At 34.8% G+C, this 26378-nt stretch overlaps 1 pseudogene; it reads left to right on the forward strand.

Moving 5' to 3' along the window:
• Positions 1–26378, forward strand: part of LOC137658544 (uncharacterized) — a 464917-nt pseudogene that overhangs the window by 277582 nt on the left and 160957 nt on the right.

The following is a 26378-nucleotide window of genomic DNA, read 5'->3' on the forward strand; positions in this document are numbered from 1 at the left end:
AAACCCCAAGCAATTGTACTGAGCGAATCCTGACTTGTTTTGTCTTTGAGACTTCATCTAGAGATCTTATATATTGATACAAATTTGTATAAAATGAATAGTGCAGTGATAGTATGAACATTCATACGAAAATTTGCAGATGGAATGCTGGAACGATGGCAAAAACTGAAATGCATTACAGACATGATCCATGATAGCAAGAAGGCATGAACTACTAAAAAGTAACTGATCTCTTAAAAGAACACTCGAACAAGAGCGGCTGCCATGACACCGGTCGAATTGGCAATCAAACTACTACTCAACGGAGAACCACCCAATAAAGAACTAGCATATCTCAAGAAAATGAAGTATGAAATGGACCGTACCATGCGAGAAAGTGACGAACAATTCGATCTATTCACCATGGAAGAATTCTACCTAAAGCCTTGCAAAGCAGCTGGACTTGACGCAATCACAACAGAACTAATACAATACTTCTGTACCAGATCAAGATACGGATACTTTCTCTCAACAACTGTACAAGTTTAAATATCCCAGAGATATGGAGAAGAACACGACTTGTGGCTCTACTAGGGCGATTATGCTGTATTCAGCTACAGCATGATCGCCCTGGTCAGAATCCAGCCTGGTCTGGTGACAATTGTTGTTCCACTGTAGGGCATATGGAGGCCATTATCATTCGTTCATATAATTTGTAGAGAATGCATAAGAGGGAAATGGAATGGTAGCATTTTATGCTCTCTGGATCCTTTCCAGGTTTTAGTAGAGCCACAAATCGTGCTCTTCTCCATATCTCTGGGATATTTAAATTTGTACAATTGAAGCTCATTCAATACATCGAGGGTGGTTTTGAGGCCAGATAAATTACTGGCGCAGTTTCAGTGAATCTGACTGTAACATATGATACAACAAATCACAGAATGCGTCTTCTAAAGCTGGCAAAAGTTGTTCATAAAACAAAGATTATGGACGATCAGACAATCATTAGTGACAAACTGACGCTTTTTTGTTGAAATGGATGGCAAGAAGAGCAGATAGCACTTGAAGCAAAATGGTCTCCCATAAGGCTCTGTTCTGGCCACATTTGATTTTAACATCTATACAAATGACCAGCCAGCATTTTATAACATGCGAAGGTTTATGTATGCAAATGACTTTTGTATTGCCACACTTGCGCGCATTTGAAGCTATCGAAAGGAGACTATCGGTTGCTCTTGAACATCTCGCTGAGTAGTACAGATTTAACTCAATGCCAATCTAGGAAAGACGCAGGTGTGTGTAATCCACATAAATAACGACCGAGCAAAAAGAAAATTAAACATCTTGTTGAAATATTAGAGACTTGAGCATGCTGATTTTATTGTTTGGCCGAGAGTCACATTAGACCGAACCCTGTCTTTTGCGGAGCATGTAAGGAAACTAAAGTCGAAAGTTGCCACAAGAAACAATCTACTAGGCAAACTTACTAACTTGCTAACTCTAATTGGGGAATAGATCCGAAGACACTGAGAACAACAGATCTGGTAGTATGCTACTGTACTGCTGAATATTGCTCAGTAACATAGGCAAGGTCAAGCCACATTCACAAAATAGATCCTGAGCTTAACAGCACATTTAGAATAATAGCCAGCACCTTGAAACTAACACCTCTTCCCGCACTCCACAGTTTGGCGGATATTGCACCACCACACACCCACAGATAAATTCGTGCTAAGACAAGGAAGCATAATCAAGAAAATGATCATATGGCCTCAACAAGAAGACAAGTTCAGAAAGAGATTTGTGACCATTCATAGTTTAGATCCTGAGCAGACGGCTCAATATAGGCTCGAAAAGTGGAGAGAATGGGACCACTACCCACCAAATGCTATCATTCAGAACCCAAATGAACTACTTTTATGTGGAACAACCCTCTTAAGAGAAGACTAGGTATCATATATATCAAGAACCGGAGTGGCTAAGACTGGGAGCAACACCTATAAATGGGGTCAAGTTGTTAGTGCCAGTGTGACTATCCAGTGTAAACAATGCAACACATCCTTTGTGAATGTACAGATCAAGACTCCAATAAAGCGGCCAAGCAATGGATCCAGTACTAGGTTAGATTAGGCATGACGCTACAAGATATGATCAATATATCAGTCCTTCAGATGAAATTTTGAAGACTAAACCGGCCAGGACTCGCTCAGTATTTTCCGTATTCCAAGTGGTTTGTTGCATCCAGGCATCTAAGGTTCTTGTTAGTTTTACGAATACACATACATATATACATATCTAAGTATGTATATACATGCATATCTATATACACATTAACTTTCAATTTTATGACAATAGTTTTCACAACTCTGCATGCGTTTCTTCAGTAAATATGAAAAACACTAGAATAAGAAGTACGATAATAATGGTGCTAGAAAGTCCAGGAAATTTTTCTTTATTAAGCTTTAAAGTTTGTAGTTCTTCATATTTATCCAAGCTTGTCCATAATGAATCACGAGACAAATAACAGTTTTTTTTACAGGGCAAAATCATTCATTCCTGTCATCAAAATTTCTTTTTGAAAACTGCAATTTTTTTTTCTTGAAGTCTCATCCAAGAAAGACTTAGGGAAGTGTGGGTTTATAAGAAGTTGACTTCTAACTTAGCTTATAACTTATATAATCGTTTCCTTGATTCAAACCGTTATTTTTTACATTATGTTTTTCTATTTTTCTTATACGCCCTTTAATGAATATTATTATTATTATTATTATTATTATAATTATTATTATTATCATTATTATTATTACTAGTTATTATTATTATTATTATTATTATTATTATTATTATTATTAGTTCAAGCTATAACCCTATTTGGAAAAGCAAGATGTTATGAGCCCAAGGTCACCAACTGGGAAAATAGCTTGGTGAGAAATGAAAATAAGGAAACATAGAACAGTGAGCTTGAGTGTACCCTCAAGCAAGAGAGCTCAAACCCAAGACACTGGATCTGCAGGGAACAAATTGCGGTGTTTTTTGATTGACAGAAAGTCCCATTTTTGGCATGATGAAACTTTTGCGTAATATAATAAAAAAAGATAAAAGTTATGAAATAAAAAGAATAATTTCATAGTAGGGAAAACAGTTCTTGTCGAAAATTATAATCCTCATTCACACAAGTTATCGTCACCAATTCTCTGTGTCTTTTATGTTAGTATCTGCGAAAACATGAACATAAACTTGCTGAAATGTGCAGTCTCCAAACCAAATTATTTATACCAGAGGCAGTTGGGCTTTCATGCAGTCTCGTGTGATATTGCTTGTGATTGTTTGTATTTTCCCCACTGGGAGACTATTGAAAAGCTAGGATTCTCAAACCACACATACGTATATTTAAGTTTTATATATATACACACAAACACACACGCACACACACTTGGCTAGTGCAGAATTTTTTTCTTTTTAACATTCGTCGCTTTATACGTCTACACAAAGACTTATAATTCCTATATACGACGTGCTCTTCACCTTGCTTAAATGCCCTATCATACATCAAATTGAGACTTCCTTTCTAGTACCTATTTCACCCGCTCCATCCTAAACTTTGTAGGTGTTTCCTTCCCCATACCTCTAAATTATAGACTATTTCTCAACCTATGGTCATCCATTTTTCTCACAATAACAATCCTTCCCAAAGTACCGAAATTTGCCCTTCACACCTACTCCAACCTTGTTATCCCTTTTGAATATATACCCTTTAAGTTCTCCTCTTATTACATATATATCACGCACAGTCCATCGCTTCCATGTTCTTCCACTGTCTTGGAATAGAGTTCTCTTGCTTCAGGGTACCTTTGGAGCACTATTATATCTTATTTCACTTCCTCTTTATGCGAAGAGTTTATAGTTTATTTATATTAAAGATCTAATTCAATGTTGTTACTGTTCCTAATATATTTTATTTTGATTGTTTATTACTACTTTTGTAGTTTATTTATTTTCTTCTTTTCTTTCCTCACTGGACTAATTTTCCTTGTTGGAGCCCTTGGGCTTATAGCATCTACGCTTCTCCAACTAGAGTTTTAGCTTAGCTGATAATAATAATAATAATAATAATAATAATAATAATAATAATAATAATGATAATAATAATATGTTTTCAACATTTGTGCACTTACTCAAAGGAGGGATAATTTCTGATTCTTTTATATATTTATATTTCGGTTTTCATGAATAATTGCAGGACTTTTCTATATGTTTTTTTTTTTAATTTGGTTCCTTTGTAGCTTCACCTAGTATGGGTCTTTCCTCTTCTCACATATCGTCATCATCTGTACAAATCAAATTTTTCTTCCACTACACTTAGCATCCATTACTCTCTCTCTCTCTCTCTCTCTCTCTCTCTCTCTCTCTCTCTCTCTCTCTCTCTCTCTCTCTCTCTCTCTCTCTCTCAATACTACAAATACCAAAATATGGATGGAATATTATTGGAAAGCTGGTTTCGTAATTCAAATGTCCTGTATAAATAGTGATAACATAAATAAAATGCTTGCTTTTATTTTGCCTCGAGGGGAGTATTATTCATCTCTTGGTTTCATAATTTTCTGTATATTTGTCTGCTAAATGAATGTCGTATGTGACAGTGGTCCTTTTACAAGAAATACTAATTTTGATTTATTGATTAAACGTAATAACAAGTTTCATTTCATAGCTAAGCTATTGCCTTTAGTGACAATGTCCAGTAACAGGTTCCCTCAACGGTAAAGTAAAATATTTTTGCATAATTATGGCATAAGGTGTTTGGTTTATGTTTTTCTTAGAGGGCATTTAATCATGTATATATATATCCCTGTATGTTTTGTATTGCAATATGAAATTCAGTTTTCCTGTGTTTGATATTTTCCTCTCATACATAAAGGTTTTCTAAAAATAGGGAATGATATAAAGGAATATCATGAATCTATTCAAAGCAAATTTAAATAAATTTTTAGTAATAATAATATGAATTGGCCGAAAAATTATTATACAGTATTTCTCAGTCACTGATATTTGAAAAAAAAAAAACGAATTCTGTTCTTGTTCATTTTATGATTATTATTACTTCTCAAATACTCTTCAGTATTTTCGGCTACTGTACTAAAAATGAGGGACGAATTTTAAAGTTGAGGAGAATACCTACTATGATAATAGCTATTGTGGTAGGCTGATAAGGGTCATAAGGGAAAGATGGGCTGGACATGACTGGTTTATTCAAGCGACATAACAAGCTTATATACAGACGGTTAAGGATAACAATGACATAAAAACTTTTACAATATGAAACATGCAAAGGAAGCTTGAACGGGTTTTTTATTTTCAGAGAGAGAGAGAGAGAGAGAGAGAGAGAGAGAGAGAGAGAGAGAGAGAGAGAGAGAGAGAGAGAGAGAGAGAGAGAGAGAGAGAATAGCATTATAGTGCATGGGCGTCCATGCATTACACTATCATTATCATTAATTAAGAGTGCAACGCTAAACCTAGCTTAATCCCGGAAAAATTCTCCCTTTGTCTTTCACTGAATAATGCACTAATTTCTGATCTCTCAAAACTAATGTAAGTTGAATTTAAAGATTAATCATAGTTCGGCAGAAGCTCTAGAGTAGGTTTGACAAGTCAATCCACTTTTGGGAGATTTAATTTACAAACTTGCAGAGTAGTAATTAACTGTCGGAATGAAACATGTGCAACATGGCAGCAACACTTTTCTGTGAAGTTAGAAAAAAAATGGAAAAGATTTCGCTAAAATCACCTCAAAACATCACTGCTTAATTAACTTATTTTTATCCCGTATGATTTGGCAAAATACGCACTGATTAAATGCACTCCTCCTTTCGGTTTTGCTATGAAAATGCTTATCGACAAATGGGGATTCCTTAGGTAATTGATTTTGCATTAATATTCAAGTATCACACATATGTGTGTATATATATATATATATATATATATATATATACATATATGTATGTATGTATAATCATTTAAGTGTGTATACTTTCTCTCCAGATTAATGGGTGATCCTCGGTCAAACAATCAATGAATATAGTATTGTTGTTAGAGGTTTATTGCCAATTAAGTATAAAAATATTTACATTAAGAAGATAAAACCATTAAAAAGCTAATAATGGCTACGAATGAAAAAACAGTGGAAATCTAACTTTTTTTTATATGGTCCAAGACTGGATGTTCTTGCGCGTTACTGCTTATGTATATTATGAATCCTTGATAAGGAATTTAAAAATTAACAATAACAACAATAACTCTACGAATTAACACCGATGTTAATATTTGTATAATATGTATTGATACTTAATGTTGTACATAGAATATCTTTGTATACGGATACATTACTATTTGTAAACACTTGAGTAATGCATAAGGGTCTGACTGATTAAAAATTTATTGAAGAGAGAGAGAGAGAGAGAGAGAGAGAGAGAGAGAGAGAGAGAGAGAGAGAGAGAGAGAGAGAGAGAGAGAGAGACTGCGTATTGTGAACATTATATGTTGGTATCTAAATAAAAAAAATGTCAATTTGATTTTCTAATTGCATATTTCACGTAAATGTGTAGAAAGGAGTTTATCCAAATATCTAATTTCATGTAGAGTAAAGTACTCTTGATCTAACCGCGTGTTTACTGTTGTGTTTTGTAGATCCTATAAATTCAGTATCATAAGCTTTCTACTGTTTCAAAATAAATGGCTTACAATTATCACATTTCACTGTTTTATAGGTAAAGTTTGGGTTGTAACTTATGAATCAGTAACATGTTTAACAGTGATTAGTGATGGCAAAGTAAAGTCCAGCGATATTACAATTGATGCCTTTTTGTACGAACACATCGAATATATATACACACTAGGTCCTGGTAAGAAGGTCACAAAATACAAACATACTATTTCTTCTCAAACCGGCAACCAGTTCTGTTAACAGTTAACAATGAAGTAGGAAGACAGGTTAATACAAGTTGCAGTCAGTGCGAGGGGAGAGCGAAGATACAAAGGATAATATATACAAAAAAGAGAAATGTTGTCACTGTACGATCGCGTGATACACGGGTGGTACAGTATATATATATATATATATATATATATATATATATATATATATATATATATATGTCTATATATATGTGTATATATATATATATATATATATATATATATATATATATATATATATATATATATATATACTGTACCACCCGTGTGTCACGCGATCGTACATAGTGACAACATTTCTCTTTTTTGTATATATTATCCCTTGTATCTTCGCTCTCCCCTCGCACTGACTGCAACTTGTATTAACCCGTCTTCCTACTTCATTGTTAACTGTTAACAGAACTGGTTGCCGGTTTGAAAAGAAATAGCATGTTTGTATTTTGTGACCTTACCAGGACCTAGTGTGTATATATATTCGATGTGTTTGTAATAAAGTTACTCAGTTGCATTCATCTCGCCTTTGACTCACAACCTACTCTTGGCCCGTCACATTGGTGAACCCCGGAGGTAGACTCGCTCCTCCCGCCTTTCCCCCCTCACCGTTACTATGGCGGACTCCATGGAAGTTGGCGCCGCCCCATTCAAACTTTCTTCGTTTGCCAGCGGTGAGGCTTTTGCTTGGCTTCAGCGCGCAGAAGTCCAGTTCCGCATCAAGGGCGTGACTCGCTCAACCACCAAAGCAGATTATGTTCTCGCGGTGATACCCGAGGACACCTTACCGGAAATCTCCGACTGGCTTTGTGAACAAGGAGACATCCCAATAGTGTATGACGCCCTCAAAACATAGCTTCTTCAGCAGTACTCGCCGTCACCAGCCACCCGTATAGCAAAGCTTTTTCAGCTCTCTCAACAACCGTTGAGGGACCAAAGGGCTTCGCTCGCCCTCAGGGAAATGACCACTATCGCTCGCCTACAACCTGCCGCAGACGGCTCTTCTCGTGAGGTGAACCTACTTCGTGCCCTTGGGGTACACCGTTTACCCGAACCTGTACGTGCTGCCATACCCGATGTCAATAGTTTACCCGTGAAGGACTTGATGACCAAAGCGGACGCCCTTATGGACAGCCACTTCATGAGCTTCAACACCTCCATCAACGTCTCCACTCCTGATGAAGAGGACACCTATTCAACGTCAACCGAAGCTGACGTGAATGCCGTAGGACACACGCGCTTACCCCGTGACGTGCCGGAGCGGCGACAAAGCCACCCATCACCCACCACTCGCTCATGCCCTAGCCAACGACTTCTACAGCCACTTACTGCCGCCCATTGGCCGCAGTTTTTCTAGTACCACTCCAGATTCGAGGCAGCCGCCAAGAAATGGGCCAAGGATTATCAGTGGCCAAAAAACGTGTAAGTAGGCCATCGCTCGTGGTTTCTAATCTATTCTTTTTACATGATGCAGGAACGGGCGTGCAATTTTTGGTAGACACGGGTGCTTGTCGTTCTCTTTTGCCAAGGGAACTCTTCAGGACACGACGTAGTCTGTCTAAGTCTGCCGACGTCCGCCTGGTAGCTGCCAATGGATCTGCAATACCCACCTACGGTTACAAAAACCTCACATTATCGTTTGGAAACGGTAAATTTAATTGGAAGTTTCTCGTTGCTGACGTCACATTGCTAATCCTCGGTGCGGATTAGCTCTCTCATTTCCACCTTCTGGTCGATGTCGCCCACCGACGATTGGTCAACGCAGACTCGTACTTGCTGACACCTCTTCAACCCGGTCCCTCCAACCTCGCTTTCCACATCAGCACACACACGGATGCCTACGCCCACCTCCTGACGTCGTACCCGAAAACTTTCCGTCCAGAACATAGCCAAACGCCCACGACTCCCGCCAAACACGGTATTTATCACCATATCAAGACGACGGGACCCCCAGTCTTCGCGAAATTCAGATGCCTGGCACCGGATCGATTGGCAGCCCCCAACCAGACATTCGCCGAAATGGAAGAAATGGGCCTTTGCCAAAAGGCCTCCAGCCTGTGGTCGTCACCCTTACACATCGTCCTGAAGAAAGACGGCTCCCTCCGTCCATGTGGGGGTTACAGGCGCCTGAACATACAAACAGAACCGGATCACTACCTCCTCCCGAACATCGCCGACGTGACCTCCTACCTGCATAAAGCGAAGGTTTTCCTACACGCTCGACCTCCTAAAGTGGTATTATCAGGTGCCTATGAACCCAGAAGACATCCCCAAGACCGCCATCACCACTCCCTTCGGTACATACACCTTCAATTACTCCTATTTTGGCCTTCGTAATGCTGGGACCACTTTTTAACGTCTCGTGGATGGCATCTTAGGGGACCTCCCCTTCTGTGTGTGTTACGTGGACGACATACTTGTGTTCTTTTCCTCAAAACAGGAACACCTGCGCATCGTGCTCGACCGCCTGCAACAAAACGGCCTTGTAATCCGGTACGACAAGTGTACCTCTGACACCAACAAAGTGTCGTTCTTAGGGCACCGCATCACTCCTGAAGGAGTCCTTCCCCACGCCTTCGACCGTCAAAGCACTGCAGGAATTCTTGGGCATGATCAGTTATTATCACCGTTTTCTGCCAGCCATTGCCGCCACTCTTGCTCCCCTCTACGCCTCCGTCAAGGGCAAGCCAAAAGACCAAAAGTGGGGTCCCCTTCAAGAAGCGAGCTTCTGCACTGCAAAGAATGCCCTATCAACCACTGCTGCTCTCACTTTTCCCATCACACATGCCCCTCTCCTCTCCACCGATGCCAGCGATGTCGCTATTGGTGGAGTAATCGAACAGGTGGTCAACGGCTCACTCCGCCCATTGGCCTTCTTTAGCAGAAAACTGTCCAAGGCAGAATCAGGTTATTCTACCTTCGATCGCGAATTGCTGGCGGTGCACTTGGCTGTCCGATTCAGGAGTGGGCAGTTTTCTCAACCTCAGCGTTGTTTCGCCCACATTCACGTCGACATTGTAGGCCTCCTACCCACATCACAAGGACATCGTTACCTGTTTACCATCATTAACTGCTCCACTCGGCCTGAAGCCATTCCCATGGAAACTGGAACGCCCGCCTCATGTACATCTACCTTACTCTCAGGATGGATAGCAAGATTTGGTATCCCTGAGCATATTACTTCTGACTGGGGTACCACTTTCACCTTAAAATTGTGGACATCATTAGCAACTCCTGGGCATCACCCTACTTCAGACGACTGCCTACAACCCCACTGCCAATGAAATGTTTGAACGTTTTCATCGCGCCCTCAAAGCAGCTTTTGATGTCCCGCTGCAAGGGTTCCAACTGGTTTACTCAGCTTCCATGGGTCCTCCTGGGACTAAGGACCACTCCTAAAGATGCCCTCGATGTCTCGGCAGCTGAAATGGTGTTTGGCGACCCGTTGGTCGTCCCTGCCGAATTTTTTCCTTCTGTAACCTCCTCCGACTATCTCCAGTGCATGTCATGTCGTGGGAAAATTTACTCCATACCGCCAAACATACAAGCCCCCAGTGAAGCATCACTTACCGACAGACTTGCACTCTGCAACCCACGTCTTCCTACGCAACGACGCTAGAAAGCCACCGCTAACGCCCCCTTACACAGGCCCTTTCCTTGTGATCTGACGCAATCCGAAAGCATTCCTACTAAACATTCGTGGCAAAGAAGACTGTGTCTCCATTGATCATTTAAAACCTGCTTATCTCCTGCCAGATGACCTGCCTACAGTTCGCCTATCTAGATTAGGGGTCCCTATCTAACATGTTCAGTATGTCATTTTTAGGGGGGGGGAGCCATGTACCACCCGTGTGTCACACGATCGTACATAGTAACGAAATTTCTCTTTTTGTATATATTATCCTTTGTATCTTCTCTCTCTCCTCGCACTACCTACTTCATTGGTAACTGTTAACAGAACCGGTTACTGGTTTGACAAGAAATAGCATGTTTGGATTTTGTGACCACCTTACTGGGACCTAGTGTGTATATATGCTCGATATGTCTGCATTCATCTCGCCTTTGACTCACAACCTACTCTTGGCCGTCACAATACATACACATATATATATATATATATATATATATATATATATATATATATATATATATATATATATATATATATATATGTGTGTGTGTGTGTGTGTGTGTGTGTGTGTGTGTGTGTGTATGTGTGTGTGTGTGTGTTACGGTCATTTTCGGAAATTGGTCATTTTACAAAATGCCCGGCCATTATACAAAAAGACCAAGTTCGTGGTCACTTTGCAAAATAACCTAAATATCTCGACATTTTGCAAAAGGCCAAGATTTTGGTCCCTTTGCAAAATCATCAGTATTACTGTTGGTAAGGTACAAAATGTCCAATCAGCAAGTAGCTAACCTAACCTAACCTAACCTACATATGTATACAGTAAATATTTTTTTTCTCTACTTGCATAAATACGATCCAGTTTAAAATGTAATTATATTTTTATGACTGATAATCCGTAACAGCTATGTTAAGTGAGATGAAATAAGGTTAAGGTAAAAATTAAATTATGTTATAAAGTAAATGATATCCAGTGATATTTTGATGAGTGTGTTCCGGGATTGTTAAAACGAACAGTCAATTTGCTATACTATAATGGTTTCTTTATATTTGGCCTGTTTTTTTCCGGGTTACAATATGTATTTCTACACCAATTTTATGGACGTTTTTTTTTTCTATCGGAAAACAAAACATATGAATCACTCCATGTGAATATGAATAAGCTATATAAAAATACAGTATAGGACTTTTATTGCTTTTTGAGCCACTGAAGGCTACTCGCGTGTGTTACACTTTGAGAGGAAAGGGAAATATAAATATATATATTTATATATATATATATATATATATATAAATATATATATTTATATATATATATATATATATATATATATATATATACACACACATATATATATATATATATATATATATATATATGTATATATATATGTATATATATAGATATCATCACCATCATCTTCTTCGTCATCATCATCATCAGCCGTTACTAGTCCACTGCAGAACAAAGGCCTCAGACTTGTCCTTCCACTTGTATCTTTATGGTGTTTCTAAGTCATTCCAAACCCGCAAACTTTCTTAGTTAGTTAATATATCGTCTTCTCTTCCTTCCCCTTCTTCTTTTGCAATCTTTATGGACCCATATATATATATATATATATATATATATATATATATATATATATATATATATATCTATAGATATATAGATATATATATATATATATATCTATAGATATATAGATATAGATATAGATATCATCATTATCATCTTCATCGTCATCATCATCATCAGCCGTTACTAGTCCACTGCAGAACAAAGGCCTTCCACTTGTATCTTTATGGTGTTTCTAAGTCATTCCAAACCCACAAACTTTCTTAGTTAGTCAATATATCGTCTTCTCTTCCTTCCTCTGCTTCTTTTGCAATATTTATGGACCCATATATATATATATATATATATATATATATATATATATATATATATATATATATATATACATACATATATGTGTGATTTTTTTAAATATATAGAAAGATATAGCAAAAATTGGTAGAGTAAGAAACGTGGAGATTCATAAAAGTTTTAATAATTTAGTAGAAGTGAGAATGTAACTCGAAGCACTTTAAAGTAGTTTGGTCAAGTCGAAAGAATATGCAAAACTAGATTAGTGTTAATGTGTAATTCAAACGTATGTACAGTATTTATATATACAAACACATAACCATATTACATATGTACATGTGCATGAATAAATATTTTGATATGTGCATTTAAATGTGTATAAATACTATATATATATATATATATATATATATATATATATATATATATATATATATGTATATATATACACATATATATATACACACATATATATATAAATATATATATATATATATATATATATATATATACAAATCTCTTGAGTAATAGCTAAATGTTATCATATCCAACGCAACCATTTGTAAAATTAATTTCAATAACTTACTCATCTCCTCTAGAACAAATATTAAAAATATCAAAGAGATCTTTGGATCCAATTGTATATATCAAGTTGCTCAGATCATTAAATGCCAAGTAGGTAATTTATCCTTTTATTCAATAGTAAGTTTTGTATTTCTATTTAATTTAACAAAATATTTAAGGGTTGCGAAGACAACTAATTAATTGTAAGTTATTGTTCATCGCAAATACTGTTTTCAAAATATAAGCAACATGAACTCAAATTGGTTTATTGTTTTTTTTTTTTTTCTTTTTACAAATTCAATTACTTTGTTTGCTGGCCGGAAACTTCAGCGCATAATTTTAATGGCCTTGTGTGTTTATATACTAAGTGTATTTAAAAACACAATTTTTCTAAATATTTAATCATGGAGTAATTGAAAAAATAACTGGTTTCCTTATTCATCAACCAATGTTTATGTCGGTTTGACATAGTTCTTTATGATTGTGATAACATTAAGAAAATAACCGTCACGAATTGGACCATTGTGTGTTGGAGACAACTCGCCCTGCCATCTCCTCTCAAAGAATTTCGAATCGTAAATAAGTCTGTAGCATAGCAAAAAATCTTTTTATGATCACAGGAATGCATATGCAAGTAGAAGTAACGTAATTTTTAGGTCCAATAATTTACTATTTTTGTTGACAACATTATTTCTTTGTAATATGTAATTGATACTTTTATAATCTTGAAGTTGATTAACTTTAATATCACAATTTTTTGTGCTCTTAATGCTTCTGTATGATGACTAATCTTATAGTTTGTTTTGTTATTCTCCTTGTTCGTTAAGTGGCCAACATATATCCTGACATTGTTGTATAATGTGTGTTACTAGTCATTTTAAATTGACAGGCTCTCTATATTGAGATGGCATTCAAATATTAGAAGTATATTCAGGTTGGTAGTATATAGATAACGACATTTCAATCATTAAGAAAAAGGAAAGTGCATATAGTTTTTAGGCCCACTAACTGACAGACATAATTGTAATTCATATTCATTTAAATGTTTACTTAATCGATATAATTTTATTTGGCAGAAATAGGACTGCATAGGCGGTTTAATTCAAAGGAATGAATAATAACCTTTGGGTTGTTTTTACTATGGTATATCGTATTAGGAAAACATTGATACAGAAATAGTCTAGATTTTATTTTATTAGGGCTCATTTTAATCAGAACATAACATGATCAAAGAGTATGGAATTTCTATGATGAACTATAATTGCCATTATTTTTGCTCCATAAATAGAACATTATATTACAGTCATATCATTAGATTATTCATGTAAACAAAATTTTGTTTAAAGATAAGAATTTTGATATATTGTTCAGAGACCAAATTGAAAAGATGAGACGATCTGCGTGTAAAAAAAGAGCAAAGAGAACACTGATATTCACCATTAAGAAGAGGAAACAAAAAATACATGCAACATAACATTTTAGGAATGATAAACAACCACAATTACATATAAGAGAGGGGAATGATTTATATTAATTTCAATAGGTGCACTGTGTGGTTTAGAAGTTGAAGCTGTTCCTTGTAAAAGATCTTACGTCGAAACTTTGAAGAAAATGTCCCACTGTTTTTGAATTTGGTATTCTAACCATGCAGGAACACGATCACTTATATTTACTTCATCATTCCAAGGAATTCCATATTTAATTTTGATAATATTTAATGGGAATAACACATTAGAAGAAGGTGGTGTGGAACGAATGGTCAATAATAGCAAATGGAAAGCGTGCATAATACAAATATGCTAGGAGGTAGAAGTATGGGAAGGCCTAAATTAGGAAAGAAAGATTAGTTCTTGATGTATTATAGGAAGGGCATAAGTTTCTGTCTGATACTGTTGAATGGTTTTTGTGATTTGAGTAGAGTGTTTCCATGCACAACCATAAGCCCTTTATTTTAATATATGGGTCTAGTGCAGTTATCATACATGTATGCATGATAGTATACTGTATAAGGTTTTATATTTAATCCCCCAAAAATGGATATCACATCAACAGAAAAAATTTTCTCCTTGAAATATAAACAAAATTTTATTATATAAGCAAACTTTTGTCTAAATCAATTTTCAATGCAATTTTTCAATGCAGTTTATTTTCATTTTTATTGATATGTGCCGTATTCTAAAATACAATAACACCGATCTCGTTACGAAGGAAATGGATAAATTCGCTTCAGAGAATTTCTTAGATGTTTTTCCAGTTGAACAATCAAGAAAAAGTGTTTATTTATTTATCTATATGTTTATCCATTTTTCAAATCATTGTTTGCTTTGATATTCAGTATCTAACAAATAATAATTATAATTTTTATTAGCTAAGCTAAAGCCCTAGTTGGAAAAGCAACCTGCTATAAGCCCAAGGGCTCCAACGTGGAAAAATAAAATTTGAAAATCTATGAAATAAAAAGTGCATTTTCTGACTACATAGCATTTTATAACTTTGTAGAAAAAAAATGAAATATACCATGGATTTAGTAATATTATTTATTATTCAAAAGCGATGAAATTATTTTTCATTCCAAATTTTATACATATCTGACTTTCAACACTTTATGAATTCCATGTGAAAATGGAGGATCTAATAAAAGCCTTTTATCTACAAGTCGAGATCTTTATACTTTTTTATGTACTTTTCTTCCACTAAATATATATGGCTGCGTTTCATGGGATTGTATATACTAACTAAGGTTGTGAAAGCCTATTGGAAACGTCCCTACCTGTCTATCAGCTGGAATAGGCGTCCGAGACCCACTCGAACTCGATAGTTTCTCGTAGTGTCTGCAACATCTCCAGACCTGTGAGCTAATGATGGGGAGATTTGTGAGAGTGTATGCGTCTACCTGCTGAGTCATCGGCAAGCATTTTCTTCCCTTCCCTGGTCCTAACTTGGCTGTAGAGGGGTCTCGTGCTCTGATCATATATATATATATATATATATATATATATATATATATATATATATATATATATATATATATATTAGGCCCTGCTGCTTCCTCCGGGACCTTAGATGACCGCGGAGGTAGCAGCAGTAGGGGAGTCAGCATTATGAAGCTTCATCTGTGGTGGAAATGTGGGAGGTTGGGCTGTGGCACCCTAGCAGTACCAGCTGAACTCGGTTGAGTCCCTGATTAGGCTGAAGGAACATAGAGAGTAGAGGTCCCCTTTTTGTTTTGTTTCATTGTTGGTGTCGGCTACCCCCCAAAATTGGGGGAAGTGCCTTGGTATATAGATAGATAGATATATACACACACACACACCCCAAAAGCCAAAGCAAAGTCCTCCAAAAGAAGGCAGCCGTGTTACCCCAGACGAATGGGAAAAAAGCACGTTAATAGAAGATTGATTCGTATAACTGTTTGCACTAAAAACAACAGTAACTTAACCGTTTTCAATAAGGCGTCAGGAAAATGAGAAAAGAATGTTGTATTTCTTGTTCCTCTGAACTCTGAAATAGATATGAGCCGGGGTCCTCAGAAATCTTTCTGAACTCATTAACATTGCTCAAATGAAATTATTTCAAATGAAAAGAATTGTTGCATGTAACTTTTACTAGATGTTCCGGTGTGCACTCTTGATTCGAATTTATCAACGAAAAATAAATCAATATTTTGGCATGATAATGTTGTATATCAGAAAATATTAGAATGACTGCCAAAAGTTTTATATATATATATATATATATATACTGTATATATATATATATATATATATATATATATATATATTTATATATATATACTGTATATATATATATATATATATATATATATATATATATATATATATATATATATATATATATATATGTACTTAGGACCAAAGTTTTATGAAACAAATAATTTTGATAGATGACGTCATAGGTATCATAAAGCTAAACGCAGATTTAACAAATAATATTTAACATAGTAGTTTTCGGAATTTTTTTTCTTCTGGTCAAAATTGGGACATAAGTGTAATGTCTTATATTATATTTTTAGGCTCAAATAGCAATCAAAATCTCATCATAACTTTTTTTTTTTTTACTTGTTATATTGACCCTGAAAATAATTGCATATTGAACGATTTTGTTGTTCAAATAGTTAGTGTTTATTTTTACTGGAGCATTGTTTGCTCTTAAAGAATAAATGAGCAATTCTAATTTATATTGTTAATAATGATCTCCTCTCTAATTACTATGAAATTGTTTTCTTTTCAATAAAGTACATGAGATTTTCCTTGCAATTATATATATATATATATATATATATATATATATTTGTATATATATATATATATATATATATATATATATATATATATAAATTATATATATCCCTTTGTGAGTGTGGATACCTTAATGTGGTGAAAGGGTTTGCATATCACAATGATCAGCAAAGCTGTACAAATCATTACCAACCATACACATTTGGTTTGCTGTGAGCGATGAGACGTAAATCTCCAACCATCACCAATCCACACTAGCCAGCGTGGTCATGAAAACTGGCCAAACCCCAGACATGAATTGACATGTCTGAGCATTTTGTCCTTTAGTGGAATAAAAACGGCTGCATTTGTTGTAGTTGTTGTATATCCCCCCTATATAATAAAAAGTAAGTGTCTATGGATATATATATATATATATATATATATATATATATATATATATATATATATATATATATGTGTGTGTGTGTGTGTGTGTGTGTGTGTGTGTGTAATTGCAAAGAAAATCTCATGTGCTTTATTGAAAAGAAAACAATTTCAGTAATTAGAGAGGAAATCATTATCATCAATGTAAATTAGAATTGCACATTTATTCTTTAAGATTTCGTCAGTCGTCTCTATCTTGAGGTTTTAAATCAATACTTTTCCATTCAGCATCTCCTACTTAACGCGTCATAATTCTCAGCCAGGTAGGTCTGGGTCTTCCAGTACCTTGTGGAGCCTAATTGAAAGGTTGGTGTATTAATCTCTCTTGGGGAGTGCAAAGAGCATGCCCAAACCATTTCCATCTACCCTTCACCATGATCTCATCCACATATGTCACTTGAGTAATCTTTATTATAGTTTTATTTCTAATCCTGTCCTGCCATTTAACACTCAATATTCTTCTGAGTGCTGTGTTCTCAAATCTACAAAATCTGTTGGATATTGTTTCTTTGTCATACCACGACTCATATCCATACAGTAACACTGATCTCACTGAACTGATATATAGCCTGATTTTTATATGTAATTTCTGGCGTAGGAGGAGATGATGATCGTCAAGCATTTACCGGTTGATAGCATACTGTCTGTCCGTTTTCTCTTTATAATATATCCTCAAGTCTTTGTGGAATAGTCTGCAACTTTTGAAATTGCTCACCACTACTGAATATTAATAGATATGACCGAGTTCTAAGATAGATCGGCTAATTAATCATTCCGTTAAAAGAAATTAGTATTTAAAGTTTTATTGATAATTCTTCATACCATCTAGAAATCGTTTTACCAATATCCATGAAAGGTGGTAAAAATATGCATTTACTTTGATATTGGACCGATGAAGCACAGTTAAACGCAATCGCATGTTTCACTGACTGATGAAATGGTAATGACATTTAGGACAACTTACATATGTAAGGACATGACATTTAAAGAGTGATGATGTCCATAAAAGGTTACATAAATAATTAACTTTTAAAGAAATGGAAAATTCCCAGAAATTGAGATATCACGAAAAATGTAATTCATAATTTGTTTCTGAATCATATTAGAAAAAGAATATTATTTAAAAATAAACCAGGTGTAAACTGTGCAGTATGCTTCCAATATGAATTTTAAAGTTTGTGCAAAAGTTCGGGCGCCATCGTTCCCCCTGCGCCTCGGGACGAGCTAATGGTGCACCAGCTTACATGGGGTGGGAGATGATGTGTATTGGTTTTATTTTTTTATGGAATATATATATATATATATATATATATATATATATGCGTGTATGTATATATTTATATATACATACATATATATATGTATATATATATTCATTCATATGTTTATATAAAGTATATTATATATGTATGTATGTATAGATATATATTCCGAGGAAATGTGAAATTCGTTAACAGCGAGTTCTTAAATATATATATATATATATATATATATATATATATATATATATGTATATACATATATATGTATATATATACATATATATGTATATATATGTATATATATATATATATATATATATATATATATATATATATATATATATATATATATATACACACACACATTTGTATGATGTGACATTTCTACTCTTAATATCTTCCCACCATCCAATATATTTACTCCCAAATATCACTTTGAAGTAACTGTATCCATCCCCCGGTGCTGGTTTCCATTCACTCCCTAACCCGGGTGTCCTTCACATTTACTTTGAACTTGCATATTTGCAAGATTGTGTATAAAATTATATTTTTGTGCACCGTGTATACAGTATGTGCAAACAGACATGTGACAGTATTTTCGCATACATTGACGTGCAGAGCAATAAACAGTATAAAATCTATATTAATTTTGAAGAGTTGAATATCGTTTCTTTATTTTAATGAAATCCTACATAAATCCTAGATAAAGCCAGTGAATTACCTGCCTTGAATACGGAAAGCAAGTTGAAGTAAATCTACCCTCTTTAATTTATGTATAAGCAATGAAGTCAAATATGGTGCGAATAATCAGGAATTTTCCATGATAGAATTGTATTATTTTCTTCAGAATAATCACTATAGATTCAGTTTAGAAATTGTTCTGGAAGAAGAATATAAAACAAATGTGAAGTGTAAATGTCAGAAAAATAAACAATATTGAAGATTGATCAAATTAGATGTGTGGTGATTGCATGCATTGAAAATTAAAGGAATATTGAGAGAGAGAGAGAGAGAGAGAGAGAGAGAGAGAGAGAGAGAGAGAGAGAGAGAGAGAGAGAGAGAGAGAGAGAGAGAGGGAGGGGGGGGTAAGGAGTTACAAGGATTTTGGATGTCTTAAAGACCTTTTTATAGTCCATCCGCGTAGAGTCCACTTGCTCTTTGGTAGAGCGATTTACTTTAAGCAATGAGAGAGAGAGAGAGAGAGAGAGAGAGAGAGAGAGAGAGAGAGAGAGAGAGAGAGAGAGAGAGAGAGAGAGAGAGATTGGATTAAAAAAGAAATCATACAAGCATTGAGGTTTCTAATCATCTCTATTTTTCTAGCAGCATCTCAAATATGTAAAGCTGAGTTAATATACATCTCGTATGTTCATTATTTCAATTAAACTTTGTAAGTAGTCCTGACTAATCCACTAACGTGACGTCAGTGCTCGTTCGAGTATTTACCCGAATCCAGTTGGAAATTCGTCCTAAAACAGAGCGAAAATCGTGAATTTTTTCATGGTTGAGGAGTTCAAGTTTGTCATCGATGTGGACGAAGGGTCATAACTCGTATAATATAATTTTAATGCGGTGTTCGGCTAGGTTGTTGCTGTGGAAATTATTAGATAATTGTGCCTAACCAACGTATTTCTTAAGCTATAGCTATAGCTAAAATAAGGGTTAGTTCAGGAAACTAGTTAGCTAATGAATATGAAATACTTGCATTAGTATAAATAAAAATTAAATCGTTAAACTCCCCATAAAAAAACTGTAAATATCATTACTGGTTTGGCCGGGTAACCTATGATCCCCCGCAATTGGAGCAGTTATTATGATTAATAAGTCAGTCATGTCGTGCTGAGCCTGCCTTTTAATGAAATAGTTAGCCATAGAATGTATAATGATGTCACATAATTAACGTTAAATAATGTTCAAAATAATGCTGTTAATTAATTCCATGCATTATTGATTGCCCAGTTAGTAAAGCATTCAGGTGATCGGATTGACGATGGTGTATAACAAATGTATAATGAGACAGGTGTACATTGATAACGGTTGATTAATCGATTTTGATATTTTACGTGCTGAAACTGCTGCTGATTTTCTTCTTTCTCTGATGCAGCTCAAGCTTCCAAGGTTACAAAGGGGTTATCTGAGTTAGGTTAGGAGAGACTCTGGCTGGTCTTAAATTTCAATGAAAATGTTCCAGATTGGAAGTTTTAACCCTGAAAATAGATGACGATGTCGTTTTTATGTCTATCAGTTATACATATCTGTAAATAGTCCATTAAATAAGTCAAGTGAAAAGCTTAGGTGCGCAGCATATGAAAAATATTGTGCAGTAAATCATTGACGATAGAATAATATTGGATAAAAAAGCGAATTTCCTGTTGCATGAAAGTAATCTGACCAAAAAAAAAATAAAAATAAATAAAAATAGAATCGACTTACTTTTTTCTTGGAAAAATCATACTTGAGAGAAATCGTAGAAAATTGAGTAGAAAAAATTATTTAAAGTAAATTAAAGATAATCATACCTGGGAAGGATCGTAACAAATTGAATGGCATAAACTTTATAAGTGAGAATACAAGAAAATCATACCTGGGAAGGATCGTAACAGATTGAAGAGCAGAATGATATAAGTGAATCAAAAAAGAAAATCATGACTGAGAGGAATCGTAATAGACTGAGTAACAGAAATAATAAGTGAATTCAAGGAAATCATTCATACCTGAGATGAATCGTAACAGATTGAATAGCAGAAATGGTATGAAGTGATTAGTTTAAATCTGGACAATGCTTAGATCCGTGGCTCATCTGTCAGGAGGCGAAGGTTAACGTACAAAGGCAGACTGGGAAGTTTACAATGATTCCCTCTATTCTTTTTGTATCCCTTTGTTCCGACATATTTTCTCCATTTACAAGCTCGCGTATTGTCACCCTTTTTCGCGTTCCTTTTCTGTTGCTTATTTTCTGCCCGACTTTTCTTCACTTTCTTATTGTTATTTTCCCCTCTTCTTTACCTTGATCTTTCTTTTTCAGTTTCTGGCTAGTTTTCCGGGAAGTCAGATCGTTATTTACAACTTCACCTTGTTTCTCTTTAATTTTTCTTGTGTTACTTATTATCTCTCTCTCTCTCTCTCTCTCTCTCTCTCTCTCTCTCTCTCTCTCTCTCTCTCTCTCTCTCTCATCATAACCTTTCTTGCTTATACTGAACTTTATAGAAAAGACAGATAAACTATACAAGTAAATGTAAAAAGAGAGTGGAGATAGATCAATGCTTCCTAAACATGAAATATTAAATCACCTTTTCATATATTGATATCTCTTCAAGGTAAAGAAGCAATGTCCGGTACGAAAGCACTGTTGTCTAGCCTGACTAGCACATAATATAATAAGGTAATTTACGGATATTTCGTCACATGAAACATACAAGGGAGCGGAATATAATTGAAATGCTGGTCATTCATAATGAATAAAAATCTAATGGGATGCTTTCAATGAATTTTCCCCCTATAGCTTTGAATGTGAAAAGCCATGTTAGTATTCAGTTGATGGTCCTTTGCAGTGAAAGAACCGTGCATGTGACATGGTTTAAAAAAAAAAAAAAGAAAAAAAAAAGAAGCAGAGACTATCTGATAATGAAGAATATCATCCCCTGGGGATTATCTCGTCCAGATCCTCCCCTTTTTTAATTACTATATGATAGCATGGCGGAAACCTGATCGTCCACCTCTCTCTCTCTCTCTCTCTCTCTCTCTCTCTCTCTCTCTCTCTCTCTCTCTCTCTCTCTCTCTCTCTCTCTCTCTCTCTCGAACATTTAACATGAAGTAAACTGTTTAGTATGATGAACACTACGAAGAGCGTACCATTTTGCACTACAAACGTGGAAGATTTCTATAAATTATTTCAATTTACAAAAGTCTTAATTACAAGATGTTTAGCGGCAAGAACATAATCCTTTGTATTTATGGAACTCTCTCTCTCTCTCTCTCTCTCTCTCTCTCTCTCTCTCTCTCTCTCTCTCCTCTCTCTCTCTCTCTCTCTCTCTCTCCAGTTTCTACTTACCACTGCCTCATGTCAAACGGGCACTTAATGTGCTCCATTGCTTATGTCAATTGAAAGTCAATGGCTTCAACAGTACGTACCCAGATGTACCCACGCTCTTTGGGGAACTGAACGTTTGTAGTAAATACATTTTTTCTTGATCAGAACTGCAGGAAGTTTTAATGTGAGCTCTAATAACTACTGGAAGTTATCTTTTTACAGTTGTATATGTATTTTTTATAAGAAAACTTATTAAGGTGCACGACAAATAAAAATGAACTTCCTACATTCAGGTTTCAATATCAAAGATATGTATACAAGTGTTGTGCTCAAAACATCGTAACGCATAAAAAAAACAATCCTTCGTTGAAAACTTACTTTTTAAGTGATTTTATTCATTTTGAATTCTAAAGTACACAAAAGAAAAAAAAAACATTTTGAGAATGTTAAAGTTAGGAGAATACTAGATTACCCCCAAGTTGAAGTTAGAAACGAAAAGTTACTCTGACTGCACTTTTTAACATTTAATTGTTTCAAAGAGTAAGCTTGCTATCGATAGGTTGATTCAATTTTGAGATGGAGATATGCAGTTACCTGAAATTGAGGTTTCAAACTAAGATAATTTTTCTCTTTTATTTTGAAGATAGGATTGTTCTAAATTTTAGTAATGTCAATATTAATTGTAGCCTCGGTATTTTTACTACGATCCTTTGAACACATTTCTGATCTCCAAAATTAAAAGTCTCTTGATGATTTATTTCCTTTCTGTTACTTCAAGCGAATACTATTTAATGTTAGATGTTTTGTCAACTGTGTTGAAAATATGCTATCACCGTAAAAATACGCTTTTCAAACAAGAAGTAAGAGTGAAGGTTTAAAGGTCTCTCATTAGCGGCAGAGACAAGGACTGGAGAATGACCTAGAGACTGACCCTACGCATGTGATCAGCCCCCTAGCCCATCTCCACCGAATCTAGGACCAGGGAATGCCAGGCAATGGTTGCTGATGACTCATCAGGTGAACCTATAGGCTTCCCAAAACCCCCCACCACTAGTTCACAGAAACGGTAAACACTAAGAAAAAACTTTTTCGAGCAGTGCACAGGACTCGAACGTCCGTCCACACGAATATTTAGTCAGACACGTTAGCTGTCAGGATACTCAACCCTTGACATATTTCAAATATGGGAGGCTTTCACTACTGACATTTTCTGCTGCTTTCATATACAAGTTTAATGGTTTCCATATAGGATTATTCATAAAGAATGGCATTGAATATGATTATTAATTTTTTTTCATGACTAGTAATGCTTTTTTTTGTAGCTCAGACTGTAGAGGAATATGTTTTTGGACCTCAAGACTGATCTAAGAAAAAAAAAAAAGTCTCGAGTTAATTCCAAGATTAAATGGTTTTATATATAAGGTAAATCTTGTAATAGACATACCCAATCTTTTGTAAAACTTATTGGACTATAGTGGCCTGCTTTATTGCTTTTTTCACTGATAAGTACACAGCAGGCAAACTTGATGAAGTAAAATAACAGTCCCGATTTTACGTGCATTTTTCATTAAATATAATCTGTTGTTTTTCAGCCATGAGTTAGGCACACCTCAAAATCTCATCGAGATACCATCATCATTTACATTCTTTTGTTAGTTTCCACAGTTTCTTAGGACCAGATAGAGAAACTGAAGATTATAGTTCCATTGAGTTCCTTTCTCTAAATTCTATGAATCTATCTAACAGACTAAGCAGACAAACCTATTCTGACTATTATCTTATGGAGGGAAAATAAATTTTTACACATTATAACACTAAAGGAATATTAATTCAGAGTATATATCATTTCCAGTGAAGTTTACTTTTCTATAAATTATAACCAAATGGGAATAATATACAATACCTGTATTTTACATCGTTGTTGGCTTTTATAAGCACAAAAATCCAAGTGAAACGTAATCTCTTTAGTAATGTACTATTATTAAGTTTTAGTTCATCCCCGCTTATATATCCTTTATCCTTTAATACTGGTTAGATGGCAGAAAATATACACTCCAGGGTAAGTTTTATCTGATGTTTGACCATTCAACTTGCAAATCAGCTTTTGCAGTGGAATTCCCTTTGATAAATAAAGATTAAAGTTTCCTCTGAGGCACCATAATTTAACACTAACTCAATTTCCTTGACTCTTAGAACGGTTGCATCGTGATGAATAGATATGAGTCTGCCTAAGCATGATGAAATGGAATTTCAAAAGTGCATAAGTAAAGAAATGCGAAAGAAAAAAAAAATCTTAAAATAGGACTGAGAATTCCTCATCAGGGTTCATCGTCCTGGGAGCTTCTTCGGTGCTTTTTTTTTAGATTTGGAATTTGATCTATGAAATATGTAAATACAGCCGTCTGTTGCATTATACATTACTCGAGACCGTCTGTTGCATTATACATTACCAGAAATCTCTAGTAATTTCATCGTATATTAATTTATGTCAATAAGTTCGTAACTTTTTAGTTCACCTGACATCTCTTATCAATTTCATATCTAATTTGAAGGTAGTAGTTATTGAAGTGGTATTAGTGATCATACTCGAAATCGAAATGATAAAACTTTTTATAATCCCTATTTTCTTAGGTTTGACATATTCCTTTTTGTTTTCGACTTTATTCTTTTTTTTTTTTAACACTGATATTGTAAACCATTAAGATGAATTTAGGAAGGAACCACGTTCAATAGGATATTTTAAAGAATTCAGTTAAGATTTTACATATCCACTATATATAGGAAATATATATGGTAGGATTTTGACTGAAAATTTATAAAAAAAATTATATGTGAAACTATTGTATGGAAGAAACCTTTATGCTAGATGTTTGAAATTAAGAGAGATAAGCATCCTTGGACCTAGATAAAGTATTTTGAAATAAGTAGCGAGTTAATTTGATATATGTTGGGAGCATAAGGTATAGAAGATCATTTACTAAGAGCTATTAACAGTATTGAAACGACCTGTTTTTTATGAATTTGGTTCTGGATCAAGCCTATGTTTTTTTCCATGGTATTTGTTATCTATATGGTACTGTAATGCTAGGACTCAATAAAAAAAAACAAATGTTTAAGAATAAGTTAACACTGAGGTATAAGAAAATCACTTGTGGAGGAAATCAAAACTGAAAGTGATTTTATGGAATGGAGTAAGAGTTTTTTTTGTGTGTGTGTGTGTGTGTGTGTCTGTGTCTGTGTAGGTATGTAGGGAGTTCAAAGTTTTGCTAATGAGCCTTCTGTATATTTGAAGCAAATAATTTGGCTGTTGATTTTAGCACGTCGGTTAGAAGTAGTTATAGAGTGAAAGTGGTAGTGGTTGGTGGATAGTTTTCTAAGAATGACCCCTATATTTGGACTTGAA

This window comes from Palaemon carinicauda, chromosome 19 (assembly GCF_036898095.1).
Source record: "Palaemon carinicauda isolate YSFRI2023 chromosome 19, ASM3689809v2, whole genome shotgun sequence".
Taxonomy (NCBI): Eukaryota; Metazoa; Arthropoda; class Malacostraca; order Decapoda; family Palaemonidae; genus Palaemon; species Palaemon carinicauda.